The 11,512-nt window shown below is 31.1% G+C and overlaps 1 long non-coding RNA gene across 1 annotated transcript; it reads right to left on the minus strand.

The window, feature by feature from the left end:
• Nucleotides 1–3,018: 3,018 nt before the first annotated feature.
• On the minus strand, nucleotides 3,019–8,118 carry LOC121407087. Its single transcript, XR_005968867.1, has 3 exons — nucleotides 7,819–8,118; nucleotides 6,619–6,728; nucleotides 3,019–5,545 (listed from the first exon to the last, which is right to left on the minus strand). It is a non-coding gene; the product is annotated as an uncharacterized LOC121407087 (long non-coding RNA).
• Nucleotides 8,119–11,512: the final 3,394 nt, after the last annotated feature.

Here is an 11,512-nt window from a genome sequence, read left to right on the forward strand (position 1 = left end):
CTTTAGCAGCTAAAGGCAGAATAGTATCTAAAACGTCGTTCAAGGGGTATGTAAGCGAGCGTAGTGAGTGAGCCTTGAAGATTGCTTAGAAAGTAATGTGCATATTATTACAGAAGAAAGTAAGTGCAAGAAGAACGAAAACTTAAAGGACAAGTCCACCCCAACAAAAACTTGATTTGAATAAAAAGAGAAAAAATTCAACAAACATAACACTGAATATTTGATCAAAATCGGATGTAATAAGAAAGTTATGACATTTTAAGGTTTCGCTTCATTTTACAAATCAGTTAGGCCTATATGCACATCTCGGTCGGTAAGCAAATAAAGAACTGATGACATCACTCACTCACTATTTCTTTTGTATTTTGTTATATGAAATATGAAATATTTTTTATTTTCTCATCATTGTCATGTGAATGAAGTTTTATTCCTACCTGAACACGTGGAGTTCCATTATTTTAACATTGTGTGCGTCAGGTAAGGAGGTCCTAATCGTCAAATTCGTAAAAAGTGAAATATTGTATAATTCAAACAATAAAACAAAATAAATAAATAGTGGGTGAGTGACATCATCGACTCTCTCATTTGGATGTAACTGGCTCGTTCATATAACTATTTTGTTAAAAATAAGCGAAACTTTGAAATGTCATTACTTTCTTATTTTACATCCGATTTTGATAACATTTTCAGCATTGTGCTTGTCTGATCTTTCTCTATTGATTCAAATCAACATTGCTCTGAGGTGGACTTGAACTCTAATAAGAATAGGAAAACGAAATATAAATTAGTTGTTACATCACAGTTGGCAAATAAGGATAAAAAACAAAAACAAATTGCTCTTTGAAGTCGAATCATTTAAGTATTAGGTAATTATTACAAATGTTAATATAATGAGCAGAACAAATTTCCATGTGAACAATAAAATAAAACTAAAATTGAAATGAAAACTAGTTTCCTAACTTTTTAGAGGTGAGATATTTAGACGATGGTTATCGGGTATAGGGATGTCTTATGAAATGATTATGCCATTACAGGCCACAACTTCAAACAAAAAACTTGGAAATATCACGATGATTAAAATGAAAAGGAAAATATTGCGAAAAGGACAGAGTTTGAACAATCTTTAAAACTATGCAGAGATGATGTAATTACCCTATAAAATGAATAAAATTGTAGAGATATGTCGGAAATGTTGTTGTCCTATCGTATAAGTGTTTCATTAATGGCATTGATCATATATATACACTTAACTGTTTTGAAGTATTAAAAAAAGAAGAAAAGAATATGTCACTCGCTTCCACACACACCGCTAACATCCACGCCAGTGAATGTCAGGATGGTTCGGTTCATGATCAAAGTTATATTATTAAAGTTAATGAAATCATTCAGTTCATATACGGAGCCGTTAATGATAATAAGAAACATGATTGCGGTCATAGACTTAATTGTGCACAATATTATGTACACAGTAACATATGAATAATGAGAATCTGAAATGATTGATATTCACAATAAATAAAAAAATATGTATACTTAAAAATCGAGATAAAATGAATTAGAAACAAAAAAAAAATATTATATCATGATTGACTGCAAAAGCGGAAAGACCGCAAGGAACTTTTCGTTTTTAGAATGCAAAATAATAGGCAAAATAAAACATTTTTGAGTGCATTAAATTATGAATTCACGCGTTATTATTTGAACATTAATCAATTAATATTTTTTCTTTTAAGTACATTTCTCTTCACAAGGTGCGTATTGATTATCTCTAATGAAAATACTATTACTGCGGGCAATGCTTGCATATATTGCCTACTTGGATGTGGAAGTTATATATCCATGTTCTGCATGACACAAGTCATGTCCAGTCCTCCTGGCAGTGGTTGAGAATGGGGCTAATAGCTCCATGGGTCAAGGGTTTAACCCCTAGCTCAAACTACAAGGTCTGAAGTAGATGAAATGAACATTTGTATTATGATTTATTGGTCTATGGTCATACCGTGGACCCTATTGGACAAAATAAAGACGTCCAGATTTATAGACGAATGACTTTCCTCTATATGGATATTGCCATCCTCCAAGATGGTTGGATCATCTGGCACAAACTTACAATAATGTGAACAATATATGGATTAATATTTTCATTGAACAATCCATCATGCTTTCTCTCTCTCTGCACACAGAGAAATGTTTACAGAAAAAATGTAAAAAGTGATGTAAAATAGGAACTCCATAACTTCTGTGTAATTTTTACCTAACAGTAAATTTCACAAATATTATGTAAATCATTATGTAAACTACAAAACCCAATTTATTGTGTAAATATTACCTAATTAAAATGTTTTACAGAAATTATGTAAAAAGTGATGTAAAATAGGAACTCCATAACTTCTGTGTAATTTTTACCTAACAGTAAATTTCACAAATATTATGTAAATCATTATGTAAACTACAAAACCCAATTTATTGTGTAAATATTACCTAATTAAAATGTTTTACAGAAATTATGTAAAAAGTGATGTTAAATAGGAACTCCATAACTTTTATGTAATATTTACCTAAAAGCAAATTTCACAAATATTATGTAAATCATTATGTAAACTACAAAACCAAATTTATTGTGTAAATATTACCTAACTTGAATGTTTTACAGAAATTATGTAAAAAGTGATGTTAAATAGGAACTTCATAACTTTTATGTAATATTTACCTAAAAGCAAATTTCACAAATATTATGTAAATCATTATGTAAACTACAAAACCCAATTCATTGTGTAAATATTACCTAACTTGAATGTTTTACAGAAATTATGTAAAAAGTGATGTTAAATAGGAACTTCATAACTTTTATGTAATATTTAACTAAAAGCAAATTTCACAAATATTATGTAAATCATTATGTAAACTACAAAATCCAATTTATTGTGTAAATATTACTTAACTTGAATGTTTTACAGAAATTATGTTAAAAGTAATGTTAAATAGGAACTTCATAACTTTTATGTAATATTTACTTAAAAGTAAATTTCACAATTATTCAAATCATTATGTAAACTACAAAACCCAATTAATTCATTTTCTATTTTCAAAACCAACCTACATACCTGAGGCCTAAAATATTATAGTTTACATTGTAAATTACCATGAAAAAAATCATAACCATTGTGACATAAAATGATACAGGTGTAATAAGTATAGTTAAACTGCCTTTGAAAAAAAATCTAATTGTGTCAAGATATTTCCCAAATAATTTTAGCTAAATTAGTGTATTACTACCTTCCAAATGTAGACGGGAGGGGCAACATTTGACTATGTGAACATGCATAGAAAATTAAAATGCATAAATAAGTCAAATATTTGACAAAGAAACCATGTACATGATTTGGTGTTTATTTTAAGAAATAACATCCCTTGACAATAAAACATCAGATAGAAAAGAAATTAAGTTCTTAAAATTAATTAACCAACTTGCATTGAACTTTTTTAAAGGTAAAATAATAAAGCTGCAATATGTTCATTACAACTTCTCTACAAAGAAATCTGGAATTTTCTGTGACATGCCATGACTTACATCTGAAATAAGCATAAATCAAATCTAATCACTATATGAGACATATTTATAAAGAAAATGGGCCTTTGCTCTCTCGGTGTCATATTTCAAGACATACCTCCCCATCACGGGGGGGGGGTAGAAGACCAAAAACTCTTTCTTGTAAGCTTTTGTTTACAATAGACACATGTGACCACCAGATAAAGACTTCTCAGATATTTGTGCCACCTATACGGTATTCTGTATTTCTATCAATTATGCAAAATTCTTGTAATGGCTTAGTACACAGTATCCAATGTAAATCTGGGGCTAGTACTTTCTCTTATAATCAATATCACATGATTCAATTGAAAAATTGAATATTTTCATTGAATGGTAAACTTTTACCTCCACATGTTTGTAAACAAATGTATGCCCTATCACATACAACCCCATTTTGTTTTTGTTTTTTATTTTAAATTGGTTGCATGTTCGAAGCAACTTTCAGAAAAAATTATCTTAAAATAAAGTATTGTATTCTAAAATGATTTCATTGTATTGGGGGTATTGCATATTTGAAAATTAAAATATATTCAGAAATGTCCCCTTTATTACACACTGTTGATATCTTTTGAACCTCTGGTTTCCCTATGTCTTTATAAAATTATTGACAAAAGTGCTTTCACTCTTAACATTGGTATCAATTACATTTTAAGGCTATAGTCTCAATAGACAGAGATGGATTCTTGGCATATCTTACCATTGTAGCCTGAACTGATGGCAATTTTAATCTATATAGGGAGCAATGTGTCATTGAATTATGTTTATGCTACACATAAAATGCAATCGGGTGTTCTCCCATTTTAATCTAAAAGACTTGACATGACCTCTTGAGAGGGATATCAACATTAAGCATTCTTACAGTTTATAGGAAACACTTTGAAATATTAATAATTGAGTTCACAATTAATACTGGACAGTTTTTAACCTTTTTTTTTTGGGGGGGGGGGGCAAAATGGGTGCGGAAAAATCTACCATTGTATCTTTCTGGCATCTTATTCAAATAAACAAGTCATTACAATAGAATATGACTATCAAATCTATAAAGGTTCCTCCATTGTAATTACTTCACACAGAGCTCTATAAAACTAGAAGGCCATGAACCATTTACTGGCATGTTACACCATATAACACTTATTCAGTTTACACATGGTGATGGTAATAACAGTTCTCAATTACAACTAAGATCAAAAGAATAAAAAAAAATGATATCAATGTAGTTTCCCCCTGTAATGTCTTCAAAGAAACATGCATTCTTGAACAACTTACATGTATGCTCTATAAATGACAATGATCAAAATTGAGTTATAAAAAGAAATAATGAATTTCTTAAGGCTAAACCTTTTAAAAAGCCTGTTGAAAAAAAGGTGTACTAGTTCCTTTTGAATATAAACAATAAAACAAAAAATATACAAATAACAACTAAAGGTGTTTCCCTTTCTAAACAGTGATTGCTTAAAAGTCTTACAAAAGCCATGATTTCTTGGCAATAACACTCCAAGTTAACAGTAATTAAAATGCTTTGTAAATGAGCTAAAAAGCAGCTACAAGGTCTGATAGGCTTTCTTGAGAATCATATTCAGTGTCATTAACGATATCAGCATCTACATTCATTTCAACACGATTACAGTCATCATCACTTGATTCCCCATGACTGCTTACATTAGATAAGTCAGATATGTCAATATGAGGAACTCTATTAGCTTTTCACTGGTCATCAGCGTGAACTGTAGGGGGTTGCAAATGCCCTATGACATGTATGAGGTGCCTTTTGTATGATGATCCACGGCGCAAAATTTCCTTACATTCTACACAAACAAGTTTTGTGCAAATAGATTTTAGTATACCATGGACTACTTTCAGGTGGCAAAATAGCCCAGAAATTCCTCCAGGAATTTTAGAAAGACATTTGCAGCAGATGAAAGATGACATGTTGATTATTTTTGGCAGCAGTTACTGGAGAAAAACAAAATGAATTATTAAATAATCAAAACACATCCCTGGAGATACATACACTTTGGGATGATGCAAGAATTATTTGAAAGCAATTTTGTCAGTTGAAAAAATATAAATTCTACATATGGATAAACTTAACTGTTAAAAGTGATAATGAACTATTGTTATTTCAGAAATTTAGTTTTCCCGTTTCCTGTTATTTATTAAAATCTTACTACATGTATCATTTGTATTTTTTTCAGTCATGAATCAAGTTTTCTTTTGTTGTCTTTATTTAATTCTTATTCATATTTTAATCTGTTTTTCTTTGGGTTTTATTTATTTTCTTAATATCAACAAGGTCTCATCATATCTTTCTAGGTTGAAACAGATTTTACTCTAAAATTCAACTTCAATAGTTCAGGAATATCTGCAAAGTTGTAATCAAATGAAAAAAAAATACAAACATGTACCTGGTAGGCAATGTTTCAAAATTACCCATCATATTACATATTTTTATTTAATATTTTGAATATCAATGATGATTAAAGCCTGTGTATAGCTTTGGTAAAGGGTCAACAATGTGATTGATAATCAAATATAATTCGATATAAAAGTCTTACTGAAGCATAGAGACCGCTAGATATTTTTCCAACCACCCCTTCTGAGAAAATTTCAAATCTTCAAATTTTGGATATCAGCGCCTTCTCTCAGCCATGCTTGCTTTTAAATTTGAAAAAAAATTGTCTTTCAGCATTTATCTAATTTAAAGCTTATGTATCCTTAATAACAGACAAAGAATATATCCTGAAAGTTTCAACCCATTCCATGCTCTGAAATAGGTTTTAATTGAAAAACAAAAACATGCAGATATTTTATTTTTATTTGGGCACCCGATCAAATTAAATTTTCATGTAAATCGCAAAATTTATCCTGTAAAATACATTTTCATTTCATATCCTCCACCTCATAACTGTTATAGGGCATATCCATTCATATTAGCTAGCAATGAATTGGAATAGTGTTAGGTGCATTTTGGTGGATTTACCTAAACTATACACAGGCTTTACAACTAGAATACAAAATAGTCATACCTGTACAGAGAATTTTTTGATGAATTTTAGCCTAGGTCCCATCTTTGGAATAAGCTCTTTAATTTCCTCGCTCTCCAACAGCCAGAAACTATCATCATCAATTCCATTTACTGTTTGTGGAGAAACAAATATTTGAAAAGAAATTAATAATAAGCTTAAATGTAAAGTACTTCACATTTATGATAAACAAGTGGATCCCCTCTGGCAGTTTCGCCTTGATCACATAATTCATTATTGCAGCAGTGCTGACTTTGAAAACAACTACATGTAAAACAGAGAGGAAAAAAGTACACATGCATGTGATAATGATTATAGCATGTTGACTTTGACCTGAGATCACATTTGTCCATTTCCTGATACTTGATTTATGTGAAAAGGATATAGGGCCTACTTGCAAAATATTCTTCAAAAATTAAAAATGTTATATTTGATTAAGAATAAGATTTCAGTGATGTCACCCCAACATGAACAAAGTTTGACCCTTAATGATCTTTGACCTAGATCATGTGACCTAACACTCATACAAGATTATCAGCAATACTTAATAACCTTTTAAGCCTCATGAAATATGCCCTTATACTTTTAAAGTAATGAACATTAAAAAATGAGCATTTTCTAAGTATATTGACCCTGAATTACCTTTGACCTTAAACGTGTGACCTGGAAACTCATGCAGGATGATCAGTAATACTTGGTTACCACTATGTCCAAGTTCATGAATTAGGTCCATATATTGTTTAAGTTATAACATTTAAAAAAAATCAACATATTTTATGTTTATTGACCCCAAATGACCTAGGCCTAGATCTATAATCTAGATCTAGTAGAATCCTAGAATCAAACTGTATGAAGTGCATAAATGGTGATGGCTAATTTAGTTTTAGACATACCAATTTGTATTGACATTATTGGTTATCCGCCCAATTCCCCCCCCCCCCCTCGCCTGGGCATCAATGGCATGCGCCTATAGCCCTAGGCCCGAAAGCTGCCTGGCTCAGGAAAGGTTGGCCCTCGGTGCCGGCAGCGCAGGGCAGGTTGTCACGGGCGAACGGTACCGTTAACTTCAATGACGTCGTAGGCCTAGGCTACAATCTACGAACAACGGTAGATTGTGAGTCGGCCAATTGATTTTCAGCCATTCAAGTTTAACATTTATAAAGACCAAGGTAAAACGCTACAAAGAAAAAAAACGAAACTCACCTTCGAAAGTTTCAATGAGGACTTCATGGTCCCATTCTTTTAATAAGATTTGCCAGGTCGCCATTCTGATTCTGGTCAGTCACTCTTAACTTCTTAACGCTGGGTCTGGGTACGTACCGGAACGTGGCGCTGGCCCCCCCGCCGGCCGCCGGTAAACGGTAGCTAGCTCTCGTACGTATTGCACGTACGTGGCCACGCGCGCTGCGCTGTGTGGTCTCTGCACATGTACCGTCAGTACATGTGCTCAATCGCATGATGACCGTCGCCATTTTCAAACGGTAGAAAGAAATGTAAAAAGAAAATATGAAACATTAACACCGGGGTAAAACATCGCGTTACTTTTGTTTAGGGGGGGGGGGGGGGGTGGGAAAGCTAACACCTTTTTCCCCTGTTGTTTTTATGATTTGATTGATAAGCACGCATAAATTTAGGGCCTATCCATCTTGATGCACCGTGAAGCATAATATAGCCTAAAATGTCAAGTGATTTACACATGGACTTACAACATTTTGCAATTTGATGATTTGACAACTGAAGTTCGTTGTGCTTAACGAAATTTAGATTACAGAATGCAAATATGTAATCCTTACAGAAGAATTAGGCCTTTCATAATTTTTTACATAATAGCCAAAAATACAAAAACTGAGAAGTGCATAAAGAAATATTACAAAAAATAAATGGGACCTTCTGTCAGTCTATGTTATGGCTCACTAATAGTTTATTGAAGTGGCTACACTGGCTGCCCCCAAAATAAATGTTATTATTCATTGATATTAGGCCTACATAATTAAATTTTATAGAATTATGTGCAACGCTTAACCAAAAACCTTGCAAAAGGAAGTTTAAATAATGAAATATTCAGTAAACATTAGAATTTTACATTTTGGCAAGGCATGAGGAATGTAATTCTTACCGTTATAACATAATGAAATTACATTGAAACAACTAAAACATTTACAAAAGGAAGCATACTGAAATATACTTTAAAATTCTATATTTTACAAGACATGTGAAATGTAATTTTTACAAATATTTCTTAAATATTACTTAATGAAATTGCATTGTAACATTTGTTACATATTTATTAAGCAAAACATTCACAAAAAGAAGTTTACATAATAAAATATTAAGTAAACATTATGATTTACATTTTACAAGACATGTGAAATGTAATTTTTACAATTTTTTCTAAATATTACCTAATGAAATTACATTGTGACACTTGTTACATATTTTTTAAGCAAAACATTTACAAAAGGAAGTTTACATAATGAAATATTAAGTAAACTTTAAAATTTTACATTTTACAAGACATGTGAAATGTAATTTTTACAAATATTTCTTAAATATTACCTAATGAAATTACATTGTGACATTTGTTACAGATTTTTTAAGCAAAACATTTACAAAAGGAAGTTTACATCATGAAATATTAAGTAAACTTTAAAATTTTACATTTTACAAGACATGTGAAATGTAATTTTTACAAATATTTCTTAGATATTACCTAATGAAATTACATTGTGACAATTGTTACATATATTTTAAGCAAAACATTTACAAAAGGAAGTTTACATAATGAAATATTAAGTAAACTTTAAAATTTTACATTTTACAAGACATGTGAAATGTAATTTTTACAAATATTTCTTAAATATTACTTAATGAAATTGCATTGTAACACTTGTTACATATTTATTAAGCAAAACATTCGCAAAAGGAAGTTTACATAATGAAATATTAAGTAAACATTAAAATTTTACATTTTACAAGACATGTGAAATGTAATTTTTACAAATACTTGTTAAATTTTACCTAATGAAATTAATTTGCAACGATTTTTACATATATTAAGCAAAATTTTACAAAAGAAAGTTTACATAATGAAATATTAAGTAAACATTTCTCTGTGTGTGGCTCTCCATCCTCTAAACACATGTATGTGTGTATTTTATACGGTGAACCCAGCTGGGTTCACCCAGGGATATAACCCCGGGATGCGCGGATATAACTTTCGCGCGTAACGTGACTGTCAGTGGTGGCGGGAACTATCTCACTGGGAAACTCTGAGGGAATATGCTTTCGCGCAGGCTTCTGTACATTAATATTGTGATATATATCATGGCGACGAATTGTCCACCAGTAGCATGAATGACCAGCAGAACACGTGGATGTTTGTGAGTATACCTTTTCCCTATAAATTGTATTCGTCCCGAAGGAAAAGTAAATTTTAATATTATAACCACATACAATATATGTGTTTTCGAAACATACGTCAACATAATAATGTAATTTTCACATGATTGGCGTCTCATAAATTAAAGCAGCTCGTTTATTAGGCCTGTTGCCTAATAAATCCTGTAAATTGCCATTGTAAATAAGAGTAAATACAATTGAATGAATGAATGAATATGCGCGAGCAGTATGATATCAGGAGGATTCATCATTTTGATGTTTTTGAGCGTTGGTCCCTTTTCCATGAAGGCGGGGGGGGGGGGGGCGGGGAGTCAACATAAACTTTATTCAACTCAGTGGCGTGCATATGGAGAACTTGGCCTTGGGGCGCTTGCTCCTGACTAAAAAAATCACGACCAAGAAAAAAAGAAATTGAAAAGAGAGAAAGGTGAAATACATTTTCTGAATATGTCAAAATTTATCATAATACTTATGTCAGAATTTTTGCTTGCACGCTGACAACTTTTCATAAATGTTGTCTAATAAGCCATGATCCTTTTCACTTTTTATTTTTTACCCCTCATATGATTCCAATTAGTGTATATACATGTTTTTATATATTTATATTGATGTTGTCTCAATGCAATCTGTAGTTTTATCCTGAATTCCTTTCAATATTTTTACACTCTTATATTGTTTGTCCTCTTAAAATTGTATGCGTGCACCAGAATTGTGTGTTATGATGACAGTTTCCAATAATTACATAATCATTTTGAATCATTGTACCTATTTTATTATTCCTTGCTCCTTGTGAAAGCCTTTTCAATAACGTGGTATCAGCCTAATTCATTCAATTTTATAAAATATTTAGTGTAAATTCTTGCCAAACTATTTAATTTTATGATCTTTTCTTATAACAACATATATCATGTCACTTTTGTTATTCTGTTTGATTTACCGTATATGTTCCATATGTGTTTACTTTTTTTCTTTGTATATATGGACCCATGAAAGAACAGTATAGTCATGTAGACTAAACTGAAAATGGGCTATCCATCCGTTTTGCATTTTTTTAATATACGGAAAATAAATACTTTACTATAGTATAATATCCAGCCCTTACAAAAAAATGGCTCATTATGCCACTTATTCAATTCAATTAAAGGGGTACTCCAGCCGGGCTGAAAATAATATAATTTAAAGAGATAAATAAAAATCAGGCAAACAATACATTGGATCCGAATGGGATAAGGAATAGTTTCGGCATTTTAAAGATTTGAATTATTTTGGTGAAACAGTTCTAGGCATGTCTTTATGAATATTCAGTGAGCAAGGTGAAGTCATATCTCCACTTGTTCTTTTGTATTTAATTGTATGAAATTAGCTTTATACATTCTTTTTCAAGCAAGAACTGAAAAAAAATGCATTGACAACATATTAAGTGCATCAGATATTCATTGCTTCAACTGATTTCATTAAAAGGGAAACACATCATTTACACGTATTGATTTAATGTAAT

Source organism: Lytechinus variegatus, chromosome 1 (genome assembly GCF_018143015.1).
Source record: "Lytechinus variegatus isolate NC3 chromosome 1, Lvar_3.0, whole genome shotgun sequence".
In the NCBI taxonomy this organism is placed as follows: Eukaryota; Metazoa; Echinodermata; class Echinoidea; order Temnopleuroida; family Toxopneustidae; genus Lytechinus; species Lytechinus variegatus.